Source organism: Manacus vitellinus, unplaced genomic scaffold, assembly GCF_001715985.3.
Source record: "Manacus vitellinus isolate BGI_N305 unplaced genomic scaffold, ASM171598v3 scaffold_94_pilon, whole genome shotgun sequence".
Lineage (NCBI taxonomy): Eukaryota > Metazoa > Chordata > Aves > Passeriformes > Pipridae > Manacus > Manacus vitellinus.
The window spans coordinates 989849-996962 of record NW_021940890.1 but is presented as its reverse complement, the minus strand read 5'-3'; the positions used below and the strand labels follow the sequence as shown (position 1 = coordinate 996962).

Sequence of the window (7114 nt, the reverse complement as noted above, 5' to 3'; positions counted from 1 at the left end):
CCATGAATCCATGACAGCTGCAGCCCCAGGTGTTTCTGCTCTGGATAACACCAGGTCACCCCACCCAGCCCAGCTGGGGCTCCTTAGCTCTAATTGGGGTGTGGTGCTTTCAGCCCTCCCACAGCCCCTGCAAGGCTCCCAAAAATCCAGCACCCAAACCCAGACCTGCAAGAGCAGGATTTTACATCCCAGTCCTTCCCTTTGGAGAAGGGAAGCTCCTTTGTGCTGCTGCCACCACGGAGAGGGGCTGGGGATGTGCTGCAGCAAACTGCTCCCAACAAGATAAACCAAACAACTGCTGCCTTCTTCCAGTCAGAACACACCCCAAAACACCCCTCACCCCTGCAGCTTTGTTTGCAGCAAACACAGACTCCCTGGAATTGGAAACACAGGAACCAGAACTCCCACTCACTCCAAACTCCAGAGCCCAAGCACTGGGTCAGCACGTGCTCCTCAGCACAGACCCCCTGAGAGCACACCCAGCTCCAGCCATCCACCCCAGCAGGGAATTCCTGAGGAACATTCAGCATCACTTCTGGCATCCTGGGGAGAGGCACCGTCCCCCCAGCCCTCCCCAGCACTGCATTTGCCTCCCAAATTATGAAAAGCAAACCCATTTTCACCGCACTGAAGTCATTGCTGGAGGGGGACTCATCCCAAGGACCCAGCACAGTCCCAGGCTGGGTGAGCCACAGGCTCGGCTCAGCAGCACTTTGAGATCCTCCAGGAACAAAGAAAGCACCAAGGATAACATTCCAAGGTGCCTGCCTTAATTCCAGGGAAGAGGAGCTGTAATACCCAAATTGCACTGAACCTGCCACTGAAAACACCAACACAACACCCACAACAGCAAGAGGTGAGTGCTGGGGCAGCCCAGCCTCCTCCCCCAGTAAATCCAAGCATTCCTTTTTCCCTGGCACATAACGAGGAAAGCTGAAGTGCCAGGGAAGCAGCAGGAGAAAACTCAGTCACAAACGGTAAATAAACCAACAAATAAAGGCACAAAAAGCACAGAGCACTCACCAGGGCCAGCAGAGAGGACCAAACCCCCACCACAGCAGCTCTCCCATCCTCCAGGGCACAGCACCAGCCCGGCCCCACCCTCCTTATATGGGCTCCTTAATTACAACTGCAAACACCTGGGTTTAATTACCAGGCAGAGCTCAGTTATGGAGCCCCTGCTGCAGCTGAGCACCCAGAGACACCCAACAGGACACCTACAGGGTGCTCAGCATCCCCTGGCACTCAGGACCCCACTGGGATGTTCAGCACGTCCAGGTTGCTCACAGAGCTCCAAATGTTTTCCTGGTGTCCGACAGATAAAGGGTGGGTGTGTTCTGTGGGGACTCTTGGAACACACTTCCCTTTTCAGGGTGAAAATCCTTGTCAGTGCTCAGAATTCCCAGCAAGAGGGAGGGCCTGGGGAAAGGAAAACAAAGGGAAAATCACCAGTAAAAAGGGGCCATCCCAATTCAGCAGGTGGGGAAACAAAGGTACAAGGACAATAATCCACACTCAGGGGCCTCCTGTGGGTCGGGAGGGGCTGGAATTCCAGAGTGCCCTATTGAGAAGCCACTGATCTCCCGTGCCAGGAGAGCCTATGGCTCTGCCAGGAATTTTTTAAATGAATTTTTTAAAAAATGACCATTCCTGGTTGCCTGGGAGTGGTTTTGGGGCATGTGAAGTTGGTTTTTTACCCTGAGGGGTCAATGCCTCTGGGAGTGCTCAGATTAACTCATCCCACAAATTCCAAGTTAAATGTGGTCTCTGTTATTGCTGGGGTCAGAATTTGATGAAACAAGTTTTGTGTTTGCTGATGAGGGGAGTTGATCCCAGTGGAACTGGGAGATGCCCCATCCCTGGAATTGCTCAAGGCCAGGTTGGATGGACTTTGAGCAATGCTAATGGGTATTTTTTCCCCAAAGTGCACTATTTTTACAGTCCCTGCAGACACTGGATATCAGGATGCAATAAACCCCGCTGGAAGCAGTGGAGAGGAGCTTCCCAAGGAACACCCACCAGATCCATTCTGTCCCTCAAAGCTCTTCCCAATGTCCCATTTGTGCCCACAGACAAAAACTTCGGGCTGCTCCCAAAACTCGTGTCTCCCAGTTTGTGTGTGGGAAGGCAGCCAAGGTGTAAATGAGTCCGTGCTAGTGCAGAGTCACACCTGCAGCTCCTACAGAGGATGATTAGCTAATTGCAGTTAATTACTTTGCAAACAAAGCACCCAGACCCGACAAAGCGTCATAACGAGCCGGGTTTTGTCACTTCGTGTCTAACAGGGTAATAAGGCCCCAGCTATTCCCCTACAACTGGTTCTTTGTTTGCTTTACAGGCTGATACCTGCTGATAAAACGCTTTACTTTCAAGTGATAAATTATCTTAATTAACTTTAATTGTTTGCAGGCGAATTTATGCAAATGGAGCCGTTTCAGGAGTAGAGGTGGGACTGTGGCTTGGGAGATGGCAAAGGAACACTTGACCTTGTTCAGATCAGTGGGGCTTTAATTCTTTAAAATAAGAACACGAGGCCTGGGGTGAGGTGGGACAGCAGCTGGAATGGGAGGGGAAATAAAATCATGGATTGTTTTTCCAGCCTTTCCCTGAAGGATCAGAGACTGCTTTGGGTTGGAAGAGACCTTAAAGATCATCTCATCCCCCCCCCTGCCATGGGCAGGGACACCTTCCACTAGCCCAGGCTGCTCCAGGCCCCTTCCAGCCTGGCCTTGGACACTTCCAGGGATGGGGATTCCCAGAGAAAGACTTCCCTTCTTTTGCCTTTATTCCTGCCTGTGATTCCCCCCCCCACTGCAGCAGTGCATCCATCCATCCAGAGCATTTCCCAGGAGCCAGGTGTGCCATGGGGTGACTGAAAGGTTTTCCAAGAGCCAGGACAACCAGGAAGCCAAAATCCAGTGGGGCTGGAGTGGGTCCTGCTGCTGCTGCTGTGACATCCCGTGTCCCTCGGTGTTCCTGGTGGAACTGGATTGTCCTCCTAGAGCAGCTGGAGGAAAACAAAAGAAGGATAAGCTGATCAGAAATAAATCCTGGCCCCCAGAACAACATGCCATGAATTTACACCACCCCTTCCACGTCCTCAGCTCCTCCTGGATGTCTCATTCCTGCTTTTATTGCTTGGGAGGGGGAAAAAATGAGGTTACTGTGAGCAGCCTTGGTCTAGTGGAAGGTGTCCCTGCCCATGGCAGAGGGGGGAACAGGATGAGTATTGATTCCTATCATAACATGGAAGGATTGGGGTTGGAAGGCACCTTAAAAACCACCTAGTTCCAACCCCCTGCCAAAATGCCACCACCCAAATCCCTGTGGGGAGCTCGGACCCTTTCCCACCCCTAGAGCCACACCCCCTCAAATGCCAGGGTCCCCCAGCACTGCCACAGTCTGCACACGGGAATTAGTGCAGGAAGGTTGAGAGCTGGGGGGTTGATTCATTTTTTTCCACAGAAGGCAAAACACCCAGAAAACTTCAGGCCAGGGAGCTGCGTGTCCAGGCCACAGCTGGCCACAAATCAGGGACAGTTGAAAAATGCTGATAATGAACTGCAGGGATGACCCAGCACCCCTGAAGGGACATGGGGCATGACCCAGGCACCCAAAGCAGGACTGCCCTAATTAGGCACTGCCCTGGGGAGAGAGGGTCAGGGCATTGCCATGGCAACCAGAGTCCACACTCTGCCTGGAGCAGCCCTGGGAAGCAGGATCACAGTCATTCAGGCTGGAAAAGAGCTCTGAGATCCCAGAGTGCAGCTGCCAACTGGCACTGCCCAGCCCAGCACTGCTTCAGCTCCCAGCTCCCTGCACTTCCCAGGCAGGAGCAGTTCATCACCAGTTCCTGGTGCAACTCCCCTTCAAGTCTTTGGGCAGTTTATGGTTTCTTATCCCCCTGGTTTGACTTGTAACTGGGAGATGCCACCACCACTCCCTTTTCCCATTTGATTTTCAGGCAGACAGCATTAAAGCCCCAGATTTCATTTCTGAAGCCAGCTTGCAGTTCAATCTACTGGGAACACAGTTGTTTGTTTGCTGCTTCCCCGGGTCAGCACCTCCTCTGCTGTTGTTTCAAGGTTGACAGTGATTTAAACTCGGTGTATTTTCACAAGCTGAGCCTAATCCGGGGGATAAATCATCCCGAGGGACGTTTATTCCTGCCTGTCATTTCTCAGGAAGGTGCTCTTAGGGCTGGGCTCGGAACAATGTGCAGTTCCTAAATTTGCTGCTGCTGTCTTGTGGAGGCCCCAGGTTTTAATGAGCTGTGAGAGGCAGGAGGGATGGAGCAGATGCAGGTGAGCAGAGCACAACTGCTGCCCCTCACTCAGGACCACGGCAGTGGGCTCTCCTCATGAATAGAAGGAATTCTGCATTGTAACTGCTCCCCTGCTTTGTAGAGTCTGGGTGAACTGGGCTCACTGGACACCCGTGAGTGGGACACACAGCCTGTCATCCCCTCCTGGGAGGGAGCCCCAGGATCTGGGCTCTTCACCAGCACAGTACAGAATCCCAGGATCCCTGAGGCTGGCAAAGCCCTCCCAGCCCATGGATCCCCCTGTGCCCGATGCCCACCTCGTCCCCCAGCCCAGAGCACTGAGTGCCACGGCCAGGCCTTCCTGGGACACCTCCAGGGCTGGGCACTCCAAAGTTGGGAATCTAGAAAAGGCTTCTTAAGGTTTCCCCTCACATCCTGACGTGGATCCCTGCCCCATTCCCTATGTTCTTCCGTGGCCCAGGTCCTGTGGAGCCACAGGAATTGCCTTGCAGGTGCTCTGAGGGTCTGTCCCACCTCCCTCCTGGTCCTGCTTCAGGCTCAGCCCCAGCTGCCAAGTTTATCCTCTCTCAGACCTCAGTGGAGCTTTGCCACAGACACATCCTCCAGGGAACAATGACACCAGCAACAGCATTAAAGGCAGGAAAAGCCACTGATTTCAGTTATTTGTCAGGCTGGGTGCAATCTCCCAGCTGTGCTGCAGCCCCAGCACAGACAGGCCAAGCCTTTGTGTGCCACCCTTGACATGCCTGAGTCGATGACATTAAATGCCAATGGAAGGATTTCTTGTATTATTTTAATAGCACAAAGCAAGAGTTCCTTGTCCAAATCCCATTAATAACCACTTTGAAAGTGGAGCCTGCAAAGCCCATTAAATCCAGACAGATATATTTTAGGCAAAAGCTAAAACTGTTTGAACTTTGCCGTGTCTGAGAGGGCACTTTAATTGAGCAGCAAACAGAGCATTTCTAATCCAGCCCAGATGAGAAAAGAGGGAGCAGAAAGGACACACTTTGAAAGGAGAAGGAAAATAAATAGCAGAGAGGAGCAGTGTCCTGGAGAGGAGCACCAGGAGAGCAGGGATGCAGGGATGGGAATGCAGGGATGGAGACACCAGGACCAGAACAGTGTCAGCTCAGACCCTTCTGAGAGGGGATGGGATCAGACTTTACCTTCCCTGGGAGGGTGGGGAGGGACTGGAATGGATATCCCAGAGAAGCTGTGGCTGCCCCTGGATCCCTGCAAGTGTCCAAGGCCGGGTTGGACGGGGCTTGCAGCAGCCTGGGCTGGTGGGAGGTGTCCCTGCCCATGGCAGGGGGTGGGATGGGATGGGCTTTGAGGTCCCTTCCAACCCAATTTGTTCCATGATTCTCTTTTCCTATGAAATCAAGGAATTAGCAGTGGGAATCTAACCTAAAGTATGAGCATCCATTTTAGTCCACAGCCTCATTTTGCTCTGATATCACTGACCAAAACTGTCCCAGAGGGTGGGATCCAGGGAAGGTCTGAGCTCCCTACAACAGTCCTGGCTGTTCCACAGGTCTCCACAGAGGTGGCTGAACATTCCCTGACTAAACCCCGTCACTTCAGCCACACTCAGAGGAAAAAAAGGATCCAAATGGCTGGGAGGGAACAGGAGTTCAAATGAAAACTCCAGCTGCAAAGACCCAGAGCTGGAGAGGGAGGAGAGATGAAAGTTCCTCTTCAAGCCCGGGCTCTCCATGAGGAATTCACTCTGGTTTATCGGAGCAGACACGGATATTTCCCATTTCAAACCAAACTACCTCAAAGCTTGGATGGGAACCTTCAGGTTCTGAGCAAGAGCTGGGGTGGGAAAGTAAAAGAACAACAAAACAAAGGAAATCTTTATGGAAAATTGGTGATACCCTTTCCAGCATCCTGGGAATGCGTATTGGGAAATATTCAAAAGGGCCACTGTATTCAAAAATTCAGGAGCCAGTTTTTGCCTCTGAAGCTGCTCTGCTGCAGGGGCTTGGCAGGGAGCCAGAGGGGGGGGAATATCCCTCTCAGTTTGTGCCTCTCCTCCTCCCAGCCAGGGTGGGAATGGGGATTCCAGAGGAGATGGATGCTCTGGTGCCACACAAGTGATGTGGTGCTCTGGTGACCCCACACGAGATGTAACAGGTACCCCATGGAACCATCCAGCATTTCTGGACAGGCCTCAGAAATCCCGTGTGATTTTGGCTCTGGAAGAGAACCCCCAGCCCAGAGCAATTCCCACATTCCCGACACAGCAGCGGGGAAGGGCCGTGCCAGGGAGAGACCGGGAATGCTGAGCTGGATCCTTCCACACCCCAGCCCCTCCCAGAGCACGTTGCAAAGGCTTTGAAGCCAAATGGCAGATTCCCTGTGGCTCATCAACATTCCCTGGAACTCTCCCCTCGTTAATTTGTTGGCAAAATCCTGCAAACTTGACAAGAAGCACAGGGCAGGAGTCAAACGCTGCAGCCCGGGTGATTTCTGGGGAGATGTTAAATCTGCAAGAGAACAGCCTCTCCATAACCTCAGAGATTAAAAAGATGGGGAGTATTTTGCTGTAATTGGTCTTATTCCTATTTGTGCTGCATTTATGAATAATATTAACTCACACAATTGGAGACATATGGTTGGGAGAAAATTAAAAAGTTACAGAGAGAAAATTAGCTGTGGGGATGTTTGGCGTGTCTGGGAGATTTTCTTGGGAGGTTTCAAATCATAAATCTCTTTTTTTAGCTGCACATAAAAGCCAAGACAGGTTTTTAAGATGGAAAATTGTTTTTCTCATTCTCCTGGCACAAGAATGGCCACTGATGGCACTGTCAAGTGTTGGAC

The 7114-nt window shown here is 51.9% G+C and overlaps 1 long non-coding RNA gene across 1 annotated transcript in view; it reads right to left on the bottom strand.

The window, feature by feature from the left end:
* Positions 1 to 2703: 2703 nt before the first annotated feature.
* Positions 2704 to 7114, bottom strand: part of LOC108642041 — a 64710-nt gene continuing 60299 nt past the window's right edge. Inside the window, exon 5 of the long non-coding RNA XR_001922428.2 lies at positions 2704 to 3007. This is a non-coding gene — a long non-coding RNA (uncharacterized LOC108642041). The remainder of the gene's footprint in view (positions 3008 to 7114) is intronic.